This window comes from Dendrobates tinctorius, unplaced genomic scaffold, assembly GCF_039654945.1.
Source record: "Dendrobates tinctorius isolate UK_male_01 unplaced genomic scaffold, ASM3965494v1 ptg000039l, whole genome shotgun sequence".
NCBI classification, from domain to species: Eukaryota; Metazoa; Chordata; class Amphibia; order Anura; family Dendrobatidae; genus Dendrobates; species Dendrobates tinctorius.
The window spans coordinates 8,536,068-8,557,595 of NW_027361707.1; the positions used below are offsets into that span (position 1 = coordinate 8,536,068).

Below are 21,528 nucleotides of genomic sequence, written 5' to 3' on the forward strand. Positions count from 1 at the left end.
AGGAAAAACGTAAGTGTGAAACAGGCCTTACTGTATTGTTTATGATTATTGTACTTGTTTTTCATTACAGTATCAATACCCGTTTTGACATGTAAAGTGCCATGGATTAAATGGCGCTATAATAATAAATAATAATAATATTTAAATTTTTTACCTCAAAAAAAGAAAATATTAGCAAAATGTTTTTTTCAAAGTTTTGGTTATCTCTACTTTATTTTTTCCTATACTTTTTGTCCTTATGCTAAAGGGGATATCCGGGTCTTTTAAAAAAAGGCATGTTGTCGTTAGAGGCAACTACCTGTCTGGCAGGACCACTCCTGCCAGAGATTCAGCTACTCCCTGTCAACAGAGCAGCAGTTTATCTTCCTGTTGACAGGGCGGGACTACTGGTGTCATGCTGATTGACAGCCTGCTTACCCCAATTAGGCAGCAGACCGACGTCTGTCAGTCAGCATGACATCAGTAGTCCCGCCCAATCAACAGGAAGAGAAACTGCTGCTCTGCTGACAGGAAACAGCTGAATCTCTGGCAGGAGCGGTAAATGACTGACGCTGGGTACAAAAAACAGGTACTTGCCTCTGTTGGCGACTACATGCCTTTTTTATTTTCAAAGTACCGGATATCCCCTTTAAAGTGGCAGTGTGGACACAAGTTGAAAACCAAAATTTTTCCTAAAGTGTATGTAGGCATCCAACTTCTCATCTCTATGGTATATGTAGATTGGGAGATCGAATAGTGTCTGGCAGGACATTCTCACAGCCTGTCTGAACACAGGTTATGGGTAAATGTTTCCATGACCCCTCCAGAAACCTTAAAGGGAATGTTTTATCAGAAAATTATGAATTTTTAAATTAAGTTTTTGCGTTAGAAAAAGGAATATTGGCACATCCATCTGTTGATAAAAAATCTTTTACTTCATTAGTGATCCGTTAAAATACAAAAAAAAAAAACCTTTAAAAATAAATGTGTTTCTGCCAATAAATCGCCCTTAGTCATATTATTTTTTTCCAATCACATTCTATATTTTAAAAAAAAACTACGGTAAATTAGAATCTTGCAACTTTTACATTGGCTGCTGGCTCTGTTTTAGATTTGTGCTTCCTGTCCATTCAGGAAAAGTTTTCAGTCGTTTCATTATCATCGCAGGCTGCACGGTAATGACAGGTAACATGTCTATACTCAGCTGATGACATAACATCCACCAATACAGATAAAAGGTTGTGTGTCAGACGTCTGTTGTTGCTAATGTAGATGTGGATTTCTTCAAACAACAGGAAGTATAAGTGTGGAACTTCAATTAGAATAGGACAATTTTTAGACAACTGGAATATGATAATTTTTAGACAATGGCCAATGAATACTAAAAAGTCACAAGCTAGGAAGTTCCCCACAGTTCAGGAAATCGCCAAATAACATTACATCGAACTTCATGTCAAATCATCCTTTCTTTAGTTACTTGGACAGGAGAGTCGCTAAGCAGTGTCGGACTGGGATGCCAAGGGCCCACCGGTAACCAACTCCAGGGCCCCGCTTTTAAGTTTCACGCAAATATGACATTATCCTCAATCACAAATTTATATAACCTTGTACTAGTTAGATTGTTAAATGAATAAGATGCCGCCTATGTCTGTACATAGTGATTTAAGTATATAGTGCCAAGTACTGCTCATATAAGAGTTTCGTGGCCCACTCTTCCACTGGGGCCCACCGGAGGATTCTCCTGTTCTTTGGTGGGCCAGTCCAAGACTGTCGCTAAGTCTCTATTGCAGTCAAGGGGTCCCCCCTTTCTGCTGATTGTGGGTATACTAAGTGTCAGACCTACTTTTTACACACCATGTGTTAGACTGAAAATAAGGCTACTTTCACACATCAGTTTTTTGCCGTCAGGCAGGATCCGGCTATTTTTAGAAAAAACGGATCCGGCGTAAATTTTGGAAAACTGTAGAAACGGATCCGTTTTTCTGCCGGATTCATCTAGCAGGTTATATCTGTTTCCTGGGGGCTGGCCAATTGGATCTGAGCATGCACAGACTTAAAAAAATGGATCCGGTGGCTGGATCCGTCGAATTCCGGCGCCCATAGACTTTCATTGTGGCAAAAAGCCGGAAGCGTCGGATCCGGCGCTTCCGTTTTTTTCGCTGGAGACAAAAAACGTTACAGTAGCCGTTTTTTCCAGACGCCGGAATGAGACAAATAGCCGGATCCGGCAAAAAAACAGACGAACCGCAATGCCATCCGGCGGGATACGGCGCTAATACAAGTCAATGGGGAAAAACCGGATCCGGCATTGCATTTTGCCGGATCCGGTTTTACAAAAAAAAGCCAGATCTCGCCTGACGGCGCAAAACGGATGTGTGAAAGAGGCCTAAGCAAGCCAGTTTAAGGAACGGACCTCCTCCATCTATGACTTTAGAAATCCAACGTCCCACAAGCCAGTGCTGAAATAGTTATGTGTGTGCGCTGAATGCTGCCAACTCTTTTAATAACCTCCATTACTCTGAGCTAGAATAACCTTCATCTGTTCTCTGCCCGCTCTTTAGATATAATTACCATCCAGTAATTGCCACCTCTGGGCTCATTCAATCATATTGTTACGTAAGACCAGTCAATAATTATATAGGTCACTCATCATTCGACTACCCAAACAGTTTATTGAAAAAAGTCCTTTTTTTTTTATCTTATCCACTAATTTAACATTTGGTTTCATCCAAGCTTTTCGCATACCTGCTTGTTTGACTTCTACCCCTAAATCAGTGAGGTCGACTATAGTCCAGGTAACCCATGATTAGCCTAAAATTATCCTGGGGTCCTAGCCCAAATCAAAGCCAAGGTAGAATATCAGCAATAGATCCTGTCTGGACGGATCCCAACATTCTTGTAGACTAACACTGAATAAGCAATAGTTCTAAGTATTCTTTTTTCAATTGTCTCCAGTACAATCGTGTAATTGTAAAGCAAAGAGGTCCCATCTTCAAAGCTGGATGCTTATTAAAATTTGCAGCCGTTCTTGAGATATTAACACTTTTCTTTTGTTTACAGTTCGTTGCCTGGGAGACCGACCACCGCTGCTGTCTGCCTTGTAATCATCACACAAATCCAACTTGGCTAATGCTAAATTGTCATAGATGACGTCTGCATGATCATCCTTACAATTTACTGTGTGTGGCCGGGGTATGGACTTGTTTTACATCTCTCATCTACAATAGACAGAACGTTTTCGCATGCCACCCTACAGCCATGGTCTTTGATATTTATGGACCATCCTCAAGCTACAGGACCCGGTAGGACTATTCCATCTGCATCCCCTATAGCTAAGACCCTTTGATTGAGACGACTGAACAAAGAAGGCAATAAGTCAGGTCGAGGGCTCATAGGACAGGCTGTAGAACTTTACACACATTTTCCTGATGGCCTGACACATTACCAATTTTGCAGAAAATAAATTTAAATTATTTCTAGTAAATGCTGCTTATTGCCAAGGTATACTGTATATGAAATGTATCAATCTATATCTACATAGTTATAGGTCACCTACAGGTAAAATGAAATTGAATCTATCTATCTATCTATCTAGCTATCTAACCATTATCTATCTATCTATCTAACCATTATCTATTATCTATCTATCCATTATCTATTATCTATCTATCCATTATCTATCTATCTATCTATCTATCTATTATCTATCATCTATCTCTCATCTATCTATCCATTATCTATTATTTATCTATCTATCATCTATCTATTGTCTATCTACTATCTATCTATCTATCATCAATCTATCTATTTATTATCTATCCATCTATCTATCTAGGGCAAAAGTTGGAACAGCACACATAAAACAACACTTTGGGTGCAGGGTCTCCCAGGCATGGAATCCCCTCTAAGCAATAAGATATAAATTCAGAAAAAAGAGGCAGCACTCCAGTATTCTCAAAAGTACAAAAGGCCTTTCTCAGGATGGGGAAGAGGAGGCCATGCATACCAGGATAGAGATGAGGGCGCCATGCATACCAGGATGGGGATGAGGGGCCATGCAGACCAGGATGGGGAAGAGGAGGCCATATATACCAGGATGGGGAAGTGGGGGCCATGCATACCAGGATGGGGATGAGGAGGCCATGCATACCAGGATAGGGATGAGGAAGTAATGCAGACCAGGATGGGGATGAGGAGGTCATGCATACCAGGATAGGGATGAGGGCGCCATGCATACCAGGATGGGGATGAGGGGCCATGCAGACCAGGATGGGGAAGAGGAGGCCATATATACCAGGATGGGGAAGTGGGGGCCATGCATACCAGGATGGGGATGAGGAGGCCATGCATACCAGGATGGGGATGAGGGGCCATGCATACCAGGATGGGGATGAGGAGGCCATGCATACCAGGATAGGGATGAGGAAGTCATGCAGACCAGGATGGGGATGAGGAGGTCATGCATACAAGGATAGGGTTGAGGAGGCCATGCATACCAGGATGAGGAAGAGGAGGCCATGTATACCAGGATGGGGAAGTGGGGGCCATGCATACCAGGATGGGGATGAGGAGGCCATGCATACCAGGATGGGGATGAGGAGGCTATGCATACCAGGATGGGGAAGAGGAGGCCATGCATATCAGGATAGGGATGAGGAGGCCATGCATACCAGGATAGAGATGAGGGCGCCATGCATACCAGGATGGGGATGAGGGGCCATGCATACCAGGATGGGGATGAGGAGGCCATGCAGACCAGGATGGGGAAGAGGAGGCCATATATACCAGGATGGGGAAGTGGGGGCCAGGCATACCAGGATGGGGATGAGGAGGCCATGCATACCAGGATGGGGATGAGGGGCCATGCATACCAGGATGGGGATGAGGAGGCCATGCATACCAGGATAGGGATGAGGAGGCCATGCAGACCAGGATGGGGATGAGGAGGTCATGCATACAAGGATAGGGTTGAGGAGGCCATGCATACCAGGATGGAGAAGAGGAGGCCATGTATACCAGGATGGGGAAGTGGGGGCCATGCATACCAGGATGGGGATGAGGAGGCCATGCATACCAGGATGGGGATGAGGAGGCTATGCATACCAGGATGGGGATGAGGAGGCCATGCATACCAGGATAGAGATGAGGGCGCCATGCATACCAGGATGGGGATGAGGGGCCATGCATACCAGGATGGGGATGAGGTGGCCATGCAGACCAGGATGGGGAAGAGGAGGCCATATATACCAGGATGGGGAAGTGGGGGCCATGCATACCAGGATGGGGATGAGGAGGCCATGCATACCAGGATGGGGATGAGGGGCCATGCATACCAGGATGGGGATGAGGAGGCCATGCATACAAGGATAGGGATGAGGAGGTCATGTGTAGTGAAACCTCCACCAGGGGGAGCTGGTGAGGGAAGAGAGGTTATACACTGAAGAGCAGCAACCCTGAGCAACAGCACAGGTGCCACAGGTAACGAGAGAGAATAGTCAGACGAACCGAGTCAGAAACTAGCAGGAGCAGACGTACCAGAAGGAGCAGCAATACACGTAGTCAAAATACCAAGCCGAGAGTCAGAAAGCCAGAACATGAGCACAGGGTCCAAAACGTGAGACGAAATACGTGGTCGGGGTACAAGCCAGGGAGTCAGATGCCAGAGAGGGAACGTAACAGCAGAGACGAATACCAAGAGACGGGGTCAGAAATCAGTCCGGGTCATACACGTGAATATCAGTCAAAGGCAGGAGGATCACCAGGGTACAAGGGTCAGCGGCTCTAAACTGCAAGCTTGAGCTATCACTAACACTGGTCAGCAGGCTGTGAGGGATTTAAATAGCCCAGCTAGCTCCAGAACGAGGCTGAGGAGATTAACCCCCGCATGACCAGTCCGGAGTGAAGACAGCAGAAGATAAACTCCGGACTGGACCAAGACATCATGCAGACCAGGATGGGGATGAGGGGGTCATGCATACAAGGATAGGGTTGAGGAGGCCATGCATACCAGGATGGGGAAGAGGAGGCCATGTATACCAGGATGGGGAAGTGGGGGCCATGCATACCAGGATGGGGATGAGGAGGCCATGCATACCAGGATGGGGATGAGGAGGCTATGCATACCAGGATGGGGAAGAGGAGGCCATGCATATCAGGATAGGGATGAGGAGGCCATGCAGACCAGGATAGAGATGAGGGCGCCATGCATACCAGGATGGGGATGAGGGGCCATGCATACCAGGATAGGGATGAGGAGGTCATGCATACAAGGATAGGGTTGAGGAGGCCATGCATACCAGGATGGGGAAGAGGAGGCCATGTATACCAGGATGGGGAAGTGGGGGCTATGCATACCAGGATGGGGATGAGGAGGCCATGCATACCAGGATGGGGATGAGGAGGCTATGCATACCAGGATGGGGAAGAGGGGGCCATGCATATCAGGATAGGGATGAGGAGGCCATGCAGACCAGGATAGGGTTGAGGAGGCCATGCAAACTAGGATGGGGTTGAGGAGGCCATGCATAACAGGATGGGGTTGAGGAGGCCATGCATACCAGGATGGGGAAGAGGAGGCCATGCATACCAGGATGGGGAAGAGGAGGCCATGTATACCAGGATAGGGATGAGGGGGCCATGCATACCAGGATGGGGAAGAGCAGGCCATGCAGACGAGGATAGGGATGAGGAGGCCATGCAGACGAGGATAGGGATGAGGAGGCCATGCATACCAGGATAGGGATGAGGTGGCCATGCAGACCAGGATAGGGTTTAGGAGGCCATGCATACCAGGAAAGCAATGAGGGAACCATCCATACCAGGATAGGAATGAGGGAGCCATGCATATAAGGATGGGAATGAGGGGGCCATGGGTACTAGGATAAGGATGAGGAAGACATGCTTACCAGGATGGGGATGAGGAGGCCATGCATACCAGGATAAGGATTAGGAGGCCATGCATTCCAGGATAGGGATGAGGAGACCATGTATACCTGTATTGGAGATATATATATATATCTATATATATATATATATATATACAGTTGTGGCCAAAAGTATTGACACCCCTGCAATTCTATCAGATAATACTCAGTTTCTTCCTGAAAATGATTGCAAACACAAATTCTTTGGTATTATTATCTTCATTTAATTTGTCTTAAATGAAAAAAACACAAAAGAGAATGAAGCAACAAGCAAAACATTGATCATTTCACACAAAACTCCAAAAATGGGCCAGACAAAAGTATTGGCACCCTCAGCCTAATACTTGGTTGCACAACCTTTAGCCAAAATAACTGCGACCAACCGCTTCCAGTAACCATCAATGAGTTTCTTACAATGCTCTGCTGGAATTTAAGACCATTCTTCTTTGGCAAACTGCTCCAGGTCCCTGATATTTGAAGGGTGCCTTCTCCAAACTGCCATTTTTAGATCTCTCCACAGGTGTTCTATGGGATTCAGGTCTGGACTCATTGCTGGCCACCTTAGAAGTCTCCAGTGCTTTCTCTCAAACCATTTTCTAGTGCTTTTTGAAGTGTGTTTTGGGTCATTGTCCTGCTGGAAGACCCATGACCTCTGAGGGAGACCCAGCTTTCTCACACTTTCTACATTATGCTGCAAAATTTGTTGGTAGTCTTCAGACTTCATAATGCCATGCACACAGTCAAGCAGTCCATAGCCAGAGGCATCAACGCAACCCCAAAACATCAGGGAACCTCCGCCATGTTTGACTGTAGGGACTGTATTCTTTTCTTTGAATGCCTCTTTTTTTCTCCTGTAAACTCTATGTTGATGCCTTTGCCCAAAAAGCTCTACTTTTGTCTCATCTGACAAGAGAACATTCTTCCAAAACGTTTTAGGCTTTTTCGGGTAAGTTTTGGCAAACTCCAGCCTGGCTTTTTTATGTCTCGGGGTAAGACGTGGGGTCTTCCTGGGCCCCCTACCATACAGTCCCTTTTCATTCAGACGCCGACGGATAGTATGGGTTGACACTGTTGTACCCTCGGACTGCAGGGCAGCTTGAACTTGTTTGGATGTTAGTCGAGGTTCTCTATCCAACATCCGCACAATCTTGCGTTGAAATCTCTTGTCAATTTTTCTTTTCCGTCCACATCTAGGGAGGTTAGCTACAGTGCCATGGGCTTTAAACTTCTTGATGACACTGCGCATGGTAGAAACAGGAACATTCAGGTCTTTGGAGATGGACTTGTAGCCTTGAGATTGCACATGCTTCCTCACAATTTGGTTTCTCAAGTCCTCAGACAGTTCTTTGGTCTTCTTTCTTTTCTCCGTGCTCAATGTGGTACACACAAGGACACAGGACAGAGGTTGAGTCAACTTTAATCCATGTCAACTGGCTGCAAGTGTGATTTAGTTATTGCCAACACCTGTTAGGTGCCACAGGTAAGTTACAGGTGCTGTTAATTACACAAATTAGAGAAGCATCACATGATTTTTCAAACAGTGCCAATACTTTTGTCCACCCTCTTTTTTGTGTTTGGTGTGGAATTATATCCAATTTGGCTTTAGGACAATTCTTTTTGTGTTTTTTAATTTAAGACAAATTAAATGAAGATAATAATACCAAAGAATTTGTGTTTGCAATCATTTTCAGGAAGAAACTGAGTATTATCTGACAGAATTGCAGGGGTGTCAATACTTTTGGCCACAACTGTATATATATATGCCAGGATAGGGTATATTAGTACAGGATTGACCAAATGTTATGCCTCAATTTTTTTCTTCTAATTTCCTCCTCTAAAACCTAGGTGCGTCTTATGGACCAATGCGTCTTTAGTCAAAATAATACGTTAATTGCATTCGTTTGATCTTGTCACCTGTGTAAAAAACACGTGTCCACACACTCAATCAATCACACTCCAACCATATTAATAAAGTTGCAAAAAAGACAAAAAACACACCGGCGCTGCAAATGCACAGTCAATGGATATGCTGCTGGCACACCTGGCAAATTAAGTGTGCTATCTGCCACTGGAAAAAACAACTACAACGAAACTGAAGGTGGCCGCGCTTATACCGCTGTGTAATGAATGTATCACCCAAACTGAAAGTAGCAGTCAAACTAAAAACAGGCACTACTCACTGTTGCGAAGACTAGTTATAGCTGATCATGTCGATCTTGTATTCACAATAATTGGAAAGGAAAAATTCCTGAACTGAAGCAAAAACAGGGAGCGTCCTCCCGTTTGCAAAAAGGAACAGCTCCCCGCAAGAGAGCGCGTCCCCCTGGCGGCAGACAGCCACGGCCGATGGCGCCGCCGAACAGTAGCGTGGTGAGTAGGGGGCGTGACTGGCGGGGGGCGTGAATTGTGGGTGGTGACGTCACCGTGCAAGAACCAATCCTGATGCGTTTCGGGGAAGCCGTCCCCCTTCCTCAAAGGTATGGAACATACACTGCCACCCACACTCTATATATCCCCGCCTGCACAAGAAAATGACGCACACTTGTGCAGGCGGGGGTATATAGAGTGTGGGTGGCAGTGTATGTTCCATACCTTTGAGGAAGGGGGAAGGCTTCCCCGAAACGCGTCAGGATTGGTTCTTGCACGGTGACGTCACCACCCACAATTCACGCCCCCCGCCAGTCACGCCCCCTGCTCACCACGCTACTGTTCGGCGGCGCCATCGGCCGTGGCTGTCTGCCGCCAGGGGGACGCGCTCTCTTGCGGGGAGCTGTTCCTTTTTGCAAACGGGAGGACGCTCCCTGTTTTTGCTTCAGTTCAGGAATTTTTCCTTTCCAATTATTGTGAATACAAGATCGACATGATCAGCTATAACTAGTCTTCGCAACAGTGAGTAGTGCCTGTTTTTAGTTTGACTGCTACTTTCAGTTTGGGTGATACATTCATTACACAGCGGTATAAGCGCGGCCACCTTCAGTTTCGTCATATTAATAAAGTCGTGAGCTAGAAAGGTTCTCTGGGAATTAAAAAGAAAGGCCATCCATATTGCAGTCTCAGAAAGAAAACTTCAATCTGTGGAAGACAATAAACCACATGAAACCTGGGATGCAAAGCAGGGGCAAGAGGGTCCCCTAGACCAATGGTTTGGTATTGCTGTCTATCAGATATGTATGTACTGTATGTACTCAGATTCCTCATTTATTACTTTGTGTATTTCTCACTTCTTATTTCACAAAGAATGTACAAGATTATTACTAAAGACAGAGAGGAAGAGAGAAATCAGATAAAGAAAAAATAGCTTATAGGGAATCTGTTACCAGGTTATTGCAACCTAACCAGACAGCAGCATGATGTAGGGGCAGAGACCCTGATTCTAGCGATGTGTCACTTACTGGGCTGCTTAGTGTACTTTTTATAAAATCACGGTTTTATCAGCAAGAGATTATTACTAAAGGACTAGTAAACCTGCTGCTATGTAGTCCATCCCCGCCCCCATCTCTGATTGGAAGCTTTCTGGCTATGCACAGTGTACACAGAAAGCAGCTAATCAGTGGTGTAGGTGGGGTTATACATGAATCAGCATTCAGAGCACTGCCAGATCTGTAGTAGAGAAAATAATGTTCAATTAAAACTGCAGCAAGCAGCCAAGTAAGTGACACTGGAATCAGTGTCTCTGCCCCTACATCATGCTGCTCTTACATGGGGTGATAAAAACCTGATGACGAATTCCTTATATTGGGTTAAGCTGGCCATACACATTAGAAAGTACGTCCACCAGTGACCTCTTCCGACTCCCCCATACAGAAGAACGCTTGGGTTGGCCAGGATCACCTATGTTCTGCATGGAGCGCCGCTGTCAAACATCTCTGGAGGTGGCTTACCTACAAGGATTGGGCAATTGAATCTGTCAGATGAATGTCAGGAAGCCCCGATATACTAGAAGGTTTACCAAAATCAGTGCGTTACGGCAACTTTTATCTAAGGCTTATCAGTGTAAATCCAAATTATGGATCTGCCGTATTCTGAAAGATCTCTCACTCAAACTCATGGACTACCGAACATGCGTCCATCCAGAAGGTGCAAGTACATTTAGGACTTCTCTCTCCTACATCTTGCTGGAAAGGACGCACAAGGACCCATTCAGGTCTGTAGTATGCATTGTCCTGCCATGCTGTACTGGCCATATAACTGGTCCCACCATAGGGATCTTGTTCAAGAACGGGGTACGGGCCCCCCGCTCCGTACAAACTCATTGACCACCCCCCTTATTTTTCTGTAACAATCCACCAGCAACTACTGTACGAAATTCATGTGTTTAGGCCTTGACATCCAATCTGATAAACCATAGGAAGCTGATTTTAAGGTGTCAGCGCCCCCATCCCTTCGTCCGCATCCCCCGGTGAAGCTGTCCATTCCTTGTCTATTAGACCTGCCGGATAAAGCCGAGTACAGTGCTCTGCTATTTCCAAGCCCCTTTCCTGAGATCGCTAACGGGGTCCTATGGATAGGGGACAATTTACTATTTTGGGAATCACCCTTTCATGGAGGTAAGGTGCAATATTAGCCATAACCCATTGCGTTTTCTAATCCTGCACAACCACCTTAACCCTAAATTTCCTACATGGTGATATAGAGGACAGAGACTAGAGGTGGTGAAGGTCTCTGTACATACATAATGTATATACAGAAGGGTCATCTAATAATCTACAATACATACTTATCCTGTCCATATAGATGAGTCATATGCAAACCGGCCCTGACCACCTCCCCTGCCGTTGTGGTCTCTGAGATCATTATTTATTAGGAAGTAACATCATGTGACACGCGCTGGTATTTTAGATTTGTTTGAGACGACTAAGACGTGGTGGCATCTTATAATGCAAGGGGATAATTGCATAGACACTTGCACTAAGTTAAAAGCATAGCATTGGCCAGTAAGCTCAAGGGAACCAATGCCAAATCAATAACAGTGGCTTTCACAACCTTTACACTGGTGTCTAAATATTTCTCAGACGGGGCTTTGGACCTGAGGATCTGAGTGTGACCACAAATGGACCACGGGTCCACGATGCTTGGATCGGCCGTGGGTAATAAAAGCTTTTATATTTTACAGCACTGGGGATGTCCTGTTTTGTCTAAATCGACAATAAAGTTTTTGCATATTTTTAATCTGAAAAATGGCTGGATTCTCCCTATCACCCATGGCCGGTCCAAGCATTGTGGTCCATACTCATAACATAAAGCTCCAGGGCAACAATGAAAAACATCTGAAAAGAACTTTGTGGTCACACTCCGATATTCAGGTTCAAAGCCCCCTCTGAGAAATACAGTTGTGCTCAAAAGTTTACATACCTCGGCAGAATTTTTGCTTTCTTGGCCTTTTTTCAGAGAATATGACTGATAACACCAAAACTTTTCCTCCACTCAAGGTTAGTAGTTGGGTGTCAAACTACTGTGTTTTCTCTTTTTAAATCATAATAACAACCCAAAACATCCAAATAACCCTGATCAAAAGTTCACATACCCTGGCGATTTTGGCCTGATAACATACACAGAAGTTGACACAAATGGGTTTGACTGGCTACTAAAGGTAACATCCTCACCAGTGACCTGTTTGCTTGTAATCAGTGTGTGTGCATAAAAGCTGAGTGAGTTTCTGGGATCCAGACAGACTCTTGCAACTTTCATCAAGCCACTGACATTTCTGGATTGTGAGTCATGGGGAAAGCAAACGACTTGTCAATGGATCTACAGGAAAAGGTAGATGAACTGTATAAAACAGGAAAAGGATACAAAAAGATATCCAAGGAATTGATAATGCCAGTCAGCAGCGTTCAAACTGTGATTAACAAATGGAAAATCAGGGGCTCTGTGAAAACAAAACCACAGTCAGGTAGACCAACAAAAATTTTGTCCACAACTGCCAGGAAAATTGCTCGGGATGCAAAGGTAAACCCACAAAAAACATCAGCATAAACATAGGACTCTCTGAAAACTAGCGGTGTGGCCGTTTCAAGATGCACAATAAGGAGCCACTTGATGAAAAATAGGCTGCATGATCGAGTAGCCAGAAGAAAACCATTACTGAGCAAATGCCACAAAGTATCTTGCCTACAATAAGCAAAACAGCACAGAGACAAGCCTCAAAACTTCTGGAACAAGGTACTGTATATACTCGTGTATAAGCCGACCCATGTATAAGCCGACCCCCCTAATTTTGCCACAAAAAACTGGGAAAACTTATTGACTCGCGTATAAGCCTAGGGTGGAAAATGCAGCAGCTACTGGTAAATTTAAATAATAAAAAATAGATACCAATAAAAGTAAAATTAATTGAGACATCAGTAGGTTAAATATTTTGGATATCCATACTGAATCAGGAGCCCCATATAATGCTCCATACACTTCATGATGGCCCCATAAGATGCTCCATACAAAATACACCCCATATAATGCTGCACAAAGGTTAATAATGGCCCCATAAGATGCTCCATAGAATAATATGTCCCATATGCTGCTCCATAAAGGTAATGGCCCCATAAGATACTCCATAGATTATGCCCCATAAGATGCCCCATATGCTGCTCCATAGATTATGCCTCCATATGTTGCTCCATAGAATATGCCCTCATAAGATGTTCCATAGAATATACCCCCATATGCTGCCCCATAGAATATGCCCCCATATGCTGCCCCATAGAATATGCCCCCATATGCTGCTCCATAGACTATGCCCCCAGATGCTGCCCCATAGAATATGCCCCCATATGCTGCTCCATAGACTATTCCCCCATAGAATATGCCACCATATGCTGCTCCATAGAATATGCCCCCATATGCTGCTCCACAGAATATGCCCCCATATGCTGCTCCAAAGAATATGCCCCCATATCCTGCCCCCATAAGATGCTCCATATATTATGCCCCCATATGCTGCAAAAAAAAATGCCATACTCACCTCTCCTGCTCAGGACCCAGCACCTGAGATATCCACCTACCCGGGCTCCATCGCTGCTCACTGCTGTCTGCCACGTCATCTGTCAGTGACTGTTCAGCCAGCAGAGGGCGCGGCATGCACTAACCACGTCACCGCGCCCCCTGCTGCCTAAACATCACTGACACATGAGTCATGACGCAGCAGACAGCGTGCGCACACTGAGCAGCAACGTGGGAACGGGGACAGGTGAATGTCGCTATACTCACCCTGTCCTGGCGCAGTCTCTGCAGCCTGGCTTCTCCAGGTCTCCCTTCCTGCCTTCAGTGGTCATGTGATACCGCTCATTACACTCATGAATATGCGCATATTCATGAGTTTATTGAGCGGTACCATGTGACCGCTGAAGGCAGGAAGGGAGACCTGGAGAAGCGGGGGCTGCAGAGACCGCATCGGGGGGGCAGTATGATCTGTGCCACCCCCGCTTCCCCTCCTGCCCCCAGGTATATGACTCGTGTATAAGACGAGAGGGGGACTTTCAGCCCAAAAAAATGGGCTGAAAATCTCGTTTTATACACGAGTATATACGGTAATTTGGAGAAAAGAGACCAAAATTGAACTTTTTGGCCACAACCATATATGTTACATTTGGAGAGAGGTCAACAAGGCCTATGATGAAAGGAACACCATTCCTACTGTAAAGCACAGAGGTGGATAGCTCATGTTTTGGGGATGTGTGAGCTACATAGGTACAGGAAACTTGATCAAAGTTGAAGGAAAATGAATGCAGCACGCTATCTGCAAATACTGCTGCGCATGGGACGTACTTGAATGTTCCAACATGACAACGATCCAAAACACAAGGCCAAGTTGATCTCTCACTGGCTACAGCAGAACAAAGTGAAGGTTCTGTAGTGACCATCTCAGTCTCCTGACCTTAATATCATTGAGCCACTCTGGGGAGATCTCAAGTGCGCAATTCTTGCTAGACAGCCCAGTAATTTACAGGAACTGGAGGCTTTTTGTCAAGAAGAGTGGGCAGCTTTACCGAGAAAATAAAGAACCTCATCCACAACTACCACAAAAGACATTAAGCTGTCATTGATGTTAGAGGGGGCAATACACGGTATTAAGAAATGGGGTACGTGAACTTTTGATCAGGGTCATTTGGGTGTTTTGAGTTGTCATTATGATTTAAAAATAGAAAACACAGTAGTTCAACAATAAATGGCTTGACCCAACCACTAACCATGAGTGGAGAAAAAGTTTTCGTGTTATCATTCATATTCTCTGAATAAAGTCCAAGAAAGCAAAAACTCTGCCGGGGTATGTAAAGTTTTGAGCACAACTGTATTTATACACTGGTATAAAGGTGGTAAAAGCCTCTGTTCTTGTTATTGTTGGCTTTGGTTCCTATGGGCTTACTGGCCCATGCTATGCCTTTGACTTAATACAAGTGTCTTTGCTTGATTGCACCTTGCAGGAGTTGTTCTATCTGAGTCAAGGATCGCTGGCAACTTCATTATAGGTGAGCTGGATCACAACTTTTTCTTCCTTAACCGGTGTAGGTCTACAGATCCAAACTTGGGTGCCTCTTAGGCATAAGCCAGGAGACCCAGTGGCTCAGTGTTTAGCACTGTTGCTTTGCAGTACTGGGGCCTTAAGTTCAAATCCCATCAAGAACATCTACAAGGAGTTTGTATGTTCTCCCCGTGTTTGTGTTGGGTCCCTTAAGTTGCCTCCAAAACTTCAAAGGGATCCTGATAGGGAATTTATATTGTAAGCCCCAATGGGGACAGCAATGATGATGTCTGTAGATCACTGTGGAATTAATAGTGCTATATAAGTGAGAATTGCAAAGATAGAAAGCAAATAAAGCATACAATACAAATCCATGAACAATCTATGAAATGCATGATAAAGCCCTGCTGAGTAAACCCAAGAAAAAGGTCAAAGTTTGAGTAACTTCAAGGTTTTCTCCCAAACAAATAACAGTATAGCTAACCTTTAAGCACTAAATTTACATCTCAGTCCTTGGGAAATTCATTGCTCAGAAAAATGCAAATACTTAGGATACGGCCACACAACATCTTTTTCAGGCAGAATCTGCTTGAAAAAGCACTAAAAAACGCCAAAAATACAGAACATATGTAGGGCAATATCAAAATGACTTGCTGTGCATATGTTCCATGTTTTTGCCACTTATTTTTACCACTTCAGGCTTCGAAAGCTGATAAATGAAGTGAATGGGCCATTCTTCTGGTGCTTTCCTGAAGAGTCTAATGCTTCAAAAACAAGGCAGGTACACCGACATTTAGAAGACGCTGTGTGCACATGTATTTTATGGGGATTCTCTGCTTTGGACAATCCCAACTTGTAAGAAGGGAACACTGACAATAGACGGATCACAAAGTCTTGTCCTGCTCTGATCCCTATTGATCAGCTTTAAACTTTTGAGAAACCTGGTAGTAAGTGTTCAGTTTTTGCCACAGCACAAGGTATTTAAGTCTTATCAGTTCCATGTGGGTTACTACTGGGGTACATCATGTATATCGGAATTTGAATTGGGGCTCATGAGCTTCAAGATACGGCACTGCTGGTAAAGTATCTTCATTGCAAAAAGTGACAGAAACCAGACAGAGGAGAATTAAGAGTAAAAAGTCAGCCAAATGCGCCAATTTGGTGGGATCAGTCAATTATCTCACGTGCATGGGGGTCGCCTAACTCTCAAATCTCTGTGGGTACGTTGAGGGAAAGAAAGCTCTGCACTCTGACAGCTGGATAGTGATCTCTCTGTGTTGAGAATATGCACTTGGCGAAGAGTCGGGAAGAATAGTTAGCAGCCAAATTATTGAATATTTGTGGGCGACTGTACTAAAAGACATCACATAACCCATCTATGTGCTAATTCTGTGGAGAAGATACAGGGATGTGTAACTCCGCTGTTGATAAGACAAGATGGTGCACGCGGTCTTGACTTTGTGTGAAAAAGACTAATATATTAATAGATCACAGACTGCACAAGAGTCAACAATGTGATGCAGCAGCAAATAAAGCAAACACAGTTCTAGGATATATTAAGAGAAGCATAGAGTCTTGATCACGTAAAGTAATTATCTCCCTCTACTTCTCCTTGGTCAGGCCTCATCTGGAATACTGTGTCCAGTTCGAGGCATCACATTTTATAAAAGACATTGAAAAACAGAAGCAAGTTCAGAGAAGAGTTACCAGGATGGTGAGCGGACTGCAAAGTATGTCCTATGAGTATTGATTAAAGGATCAGTTTTTAAGTCTCCTCTTGGCCTTCTTTGTAAAAAATAAGATGTCAAAGTGTAGAACGATCATCCTAATTCTCATTTTCACATGGAAATAAGAGAAGCAATGGAACGAAACTGAAAGGGAGAAGATACTGTTATAATACTTGTAATAAAGTCCATTCTTTTATGTGCGTGTGTATATATATATATATATATACGCGTATGTGTGTGAGTATATATATATACGCGTATGTGTGTGAGTATATATATACACATGATTGCATATGCCATTTATTTTGCCTAGACTTTGAAACTCTTTTTAGCTTACGTATTGTGAACATATGGGTGTTACCTTTGGGTGTTACTTTTTGTGAACGTCAGTTGGCTTTCCTTATCTTGCGTGACTTCTCTGGTAACGTAGATAAGGATTGTTAACAGCTACGCTTATTCTAATTGCATGTACTATTTTTCTTGCAAATGTAGTGTTTTCAACGCCTTCTTTTCCTGCTATTTAAACTCTAAGAATATGTATTGAAGTTAGACAGAGGACGGCCCACAACTAGTGTGGCTGTCATTCTCTCTCCATGCCGGCATGACCAAACAAAGAAACATCTTACTTATTCAGGTCTGGACGATTTCTAATTGGAACATAAAAAAATCCCTGACAGATACAGATTAGATATTAGAAAAAAACTTTTTGACAGTGAGGGTAACCAATGAGCGGAACAGGCTGCCACGAGAGGTGGTGAGTTCTCATTCAAAGGAAGTCTTCAAACAGAGGTTGGACAGACATCTATCTGAGATGGTTTAGTGAATCCTGCATTTAATAGGGGTTGGACACGATGACACTGGAGGTCCCATCCAACTCTAACATTCTATGATATAGCAACTGGATTAGATTGGACAGTCAGAAATGGTTGGAAACTCATGGCAGAAGTCAGTATATGGATGATGAGGCAAGAGCCAAACATCAGGTGACACCTCTCAGGTCATGTTCTTGTACCATTGGGCACAGTACATCATCCTGCGGAGACATGTTTCCAGGCATAATGGGCTTTGCAGGAAAGATTAGTTGCAAGAGAGAATTTAAGTCCAACACCTTTTGGTTCAGCTGATAGTCTAATGTGTATGGGGGCCCCTGACTCTTCCTGACTGATGATTGTAGGTAGGATAACAATCAATCATGTCCGATTTTGTTGGTCTCTGCTCTCTAGAGAAAAGCCGTCTCCAGAGATATTTGGCAGAGTGAGCGCTCGTGTGTATGTGATAGTAGACCGAGATAGGTGGCGGTCAAACCATCAGCCGAACCATCTATCGTCTGACAGCTATCCAACGTCTACCACGGCGGCTTAAGGGCTCATTTAGATGGATCGCTAACGACAGGTAAATGACTTCCAATGTCCAAGATGCAAGCTGATCGGCAGTAAAACCCCTTCTGATTTCTTGCAGAAATATTTACCAGAAAACAAAGAATAACTACTTAATTGCAAAGCAAAGTCTTTAAATAGGACTTAGGGTTTCCGCTTTCATCTGACCCGTATTGGAGGCTCTGCAATACACGGTATATGGTCTCAGTAGGACAACCATTAGTAATACCGTCAATGACTCTTCTGTATGGTCGGGTCGTCAGGATTTTCATTCTGTAACATTTTATATCAGAATAATCCATCTAGCACACACTTCCTATAGAGCAGAGACAGTTCCTCTACCTTGTGCTATAGATAGCATGTCTGTAAAAAAGGGGATCTTAAAGAAGTTGGCCACTACATTAACATTGATGCCCTATTCTTAGGATAGGGCATCAATGTGTGATCAGTCGGGGTCCAGCGCTCGGCATCCCCCGACGATGAGCTGTTATCGGTGGTGGCGGCCGCCGTCCAGAAGTACTTACTTGCGGAGCTCGGCCGTCTACTTGTAGTGGCCGGGGCTGCTTACTTCACATTGAATTAAACAGAAGGCGGGTGTGTAGGACCCCGCGGCGGCCACTCCAAGTAGATGGGTGAGCTCCGCAAGTAAGTTCTTCTGGATGGAGGCCTCCACCACCGATAACAGCTGGTGATCGTCGAGGGTGCCAAGTGCCGGAACCTGACCAATCAGACTTTGATGCCCTATCCTAAGGATAGGTCATCAATGTAAAAGTAGTGGCCAATCTCTTAAGGAGTGTGAGAAAGACCCACAGGGTATATGAGAACGCCAGGTGAATAAAGTACTTTGCATCGTGGTGGCAGCTACAATGGGAGCAGAGGTTGTGCTTGAAATATGTCCAAGGAGCCTGAGGGAGCCAAAAAGGACCCTCTGTCCAGTATAAGGAAACCTGTACCATAAATGACCCATCTGATTGAGGGACCATGTCATATATTTAGCATTGTGACTTAGGATCCTTCGGTTACCCCCTTAGCCATTCACCATAGATGCTGTCAACTTTATGTTACTACAGTGTGAATCTATCCCAAATTGCTTTGGGCTGGTGGTCTATTAAAGAAATGGTCAAAAGTGGTCAAGGCGATAGTAAGAAGCCAACATTTAAGACCCCTCTGCACTGACCAATCTGTAGTGGATCAGTGCACACAGGCTTCTGTGGTTCTCGGAAACGGGATTAGTTGAAAACTATGAACTTTCATGCTGCACAAAAGATTTTTTCATCCGATGAACGAGATCATCGGGAGATGAACGTTCAAAATTATCTTTCAGTGTAAATGCAGCTTTACTTATCCACCATAGATATAGATAGATATAGATAATAGATAGATAATAGATATATACATAGATAGATAATAGATAAATAGATAGATAATAGATATATAGATAATAGATAATAAATATAATAGATAATAGATATAATAGATGTTAGACAGATAGATAGATAGATAATAGATAATAGATAGATAAATAGATAATAGATATAATAGATAATAGATGTTAGACAGATAGATAATAGATAGATAGATAATTGATAGATAATAGACAGATATAATAGATAATAGATAGATAGATAGAAGGAAGATAGATATAATAGATAATAGATAGATAGATAAATAAATAGATAATAGATAGATAATAGATAAATAGATAATAGATATAATAGATAATAGATAGATGATAGATAGATAATAGACAGATAGATAATAGATAGATAGATAGATAATAGACAGATATAATAGATATATAGATAGATAGATAGATAGATAATAGACAGATATAATAGATATATAGATAGATAGATAATAGATAGATAGATAGATAGATAGATAGATAGATAATAGACAGATATAATAGATATATAGATAGATAGATAGATAATAGACAGATATAATAGATAGACAGATAATAGATAGATAGATAGATAGATAGATAATAGTTTTTGGAACTTGTGATTCATTGTATCAATGCTCCTTTGTTAACACATTAATTATAAAAACACATCAGGCCCCAGGAATGTCGGCGTGTATTAACCCATACCTCACTGCATCATTTCCATCATGTCAGCATCATTGCTCTTTTTCCAAGGAAACCTGTATAAACCCATCCGCCGTACAGTAGAGCGCTCTGCTGTCTAATGTGAGACCCTCTGACCGGTAACAGAGGGGGCTCCCCCTCACTGCACCCTGCACCCCTCACACATACAGAGCAGAGCTGAGGGGAGTTTTACACAACTATTTATAATTTTACTCCTTTTTTTTCTTTTTTAATCTTCTGACAATTCTTGGTAATGTTTGCTAGGGGCCCAGCCATTCTTGCCCAGGGGCCCCCTGCTGCCCCCACAGCTGCCCCGGGCCAGTACCTGATCAGCAGAGGTGATGGTGGTCCCAGCCAGCAGCTCCGGGGTCCTCGCTCAGCCTCTCCTCATCCTCACACTGGGGCAGCTACAGCAGTCACAGCCGGGCGGACCGAGGAGTGCAGTGTCAGAGGCAGCGCCTCCCTGTCCGTCCCTCCAGTCCTCCCCGCCGCCCCGTCCGTGCAGTCACCTGTCCCCCGGAGGATCAGGTGCTCGCCTCCTCCTGTAGAGCAGTGTGGGGCCTCTCTGTGACACTATATGATCAGCTGCATTTACCACCCATGTTTCCTTCCTGCCTTTTGTTCCTTTCTCTGCTCAGCTCTTCCCTTTACAAGTGACACAAACTTTCTGCGTTACTGTACTTGTCTTAAAGGGGTATTCCCATCTCCAAGATCCTAGCCCAGCATGTAGTAGGTGTAATAATAATAATAATAATAATATTAGCAAATGCCTCCAATTAGAAATGTAGTATAGTTTTTCTGATTTGCTATGTCTCTTTCCTCATGTGCAGGCATTGCAGGACCTTAGGTATCCATGGTTACGACCACTAGCAACTAGCTGTCACTATATCAGTGGTCGTAACCATGGATACCTAAGGTCCTGCAATGCCTGCAAATGAGGAAAGAGACATAGCGAATCAGAAAAACTATACTAATCGGA

At 43.9% G+C, this 21,528-nt stretch overlaps 1 protein-coding gene across 1 annotated transcript in view; it reads right to left on the bottom strand.

The window, feature by feature from the left end:
- Nucleotides 1-21,119, bottom strand: part of SH3BP2 (SH3 domain binding protein 2) — a 109,951-nt gene extending 88,832 nt beyond the window's left edge. Inside the window, exon 1 of the mRNA XM_073574461.1 lies at nt 20,875-21,119. The gene's annotated coding sequence lies outside the window, so the exon portion shown is untranslated. The remainder of the gene's footprint in view (nt 1-20,874) is intronic.
- Nucleotides 21,120-21,528: the final 409 nt, after the last annotated feature.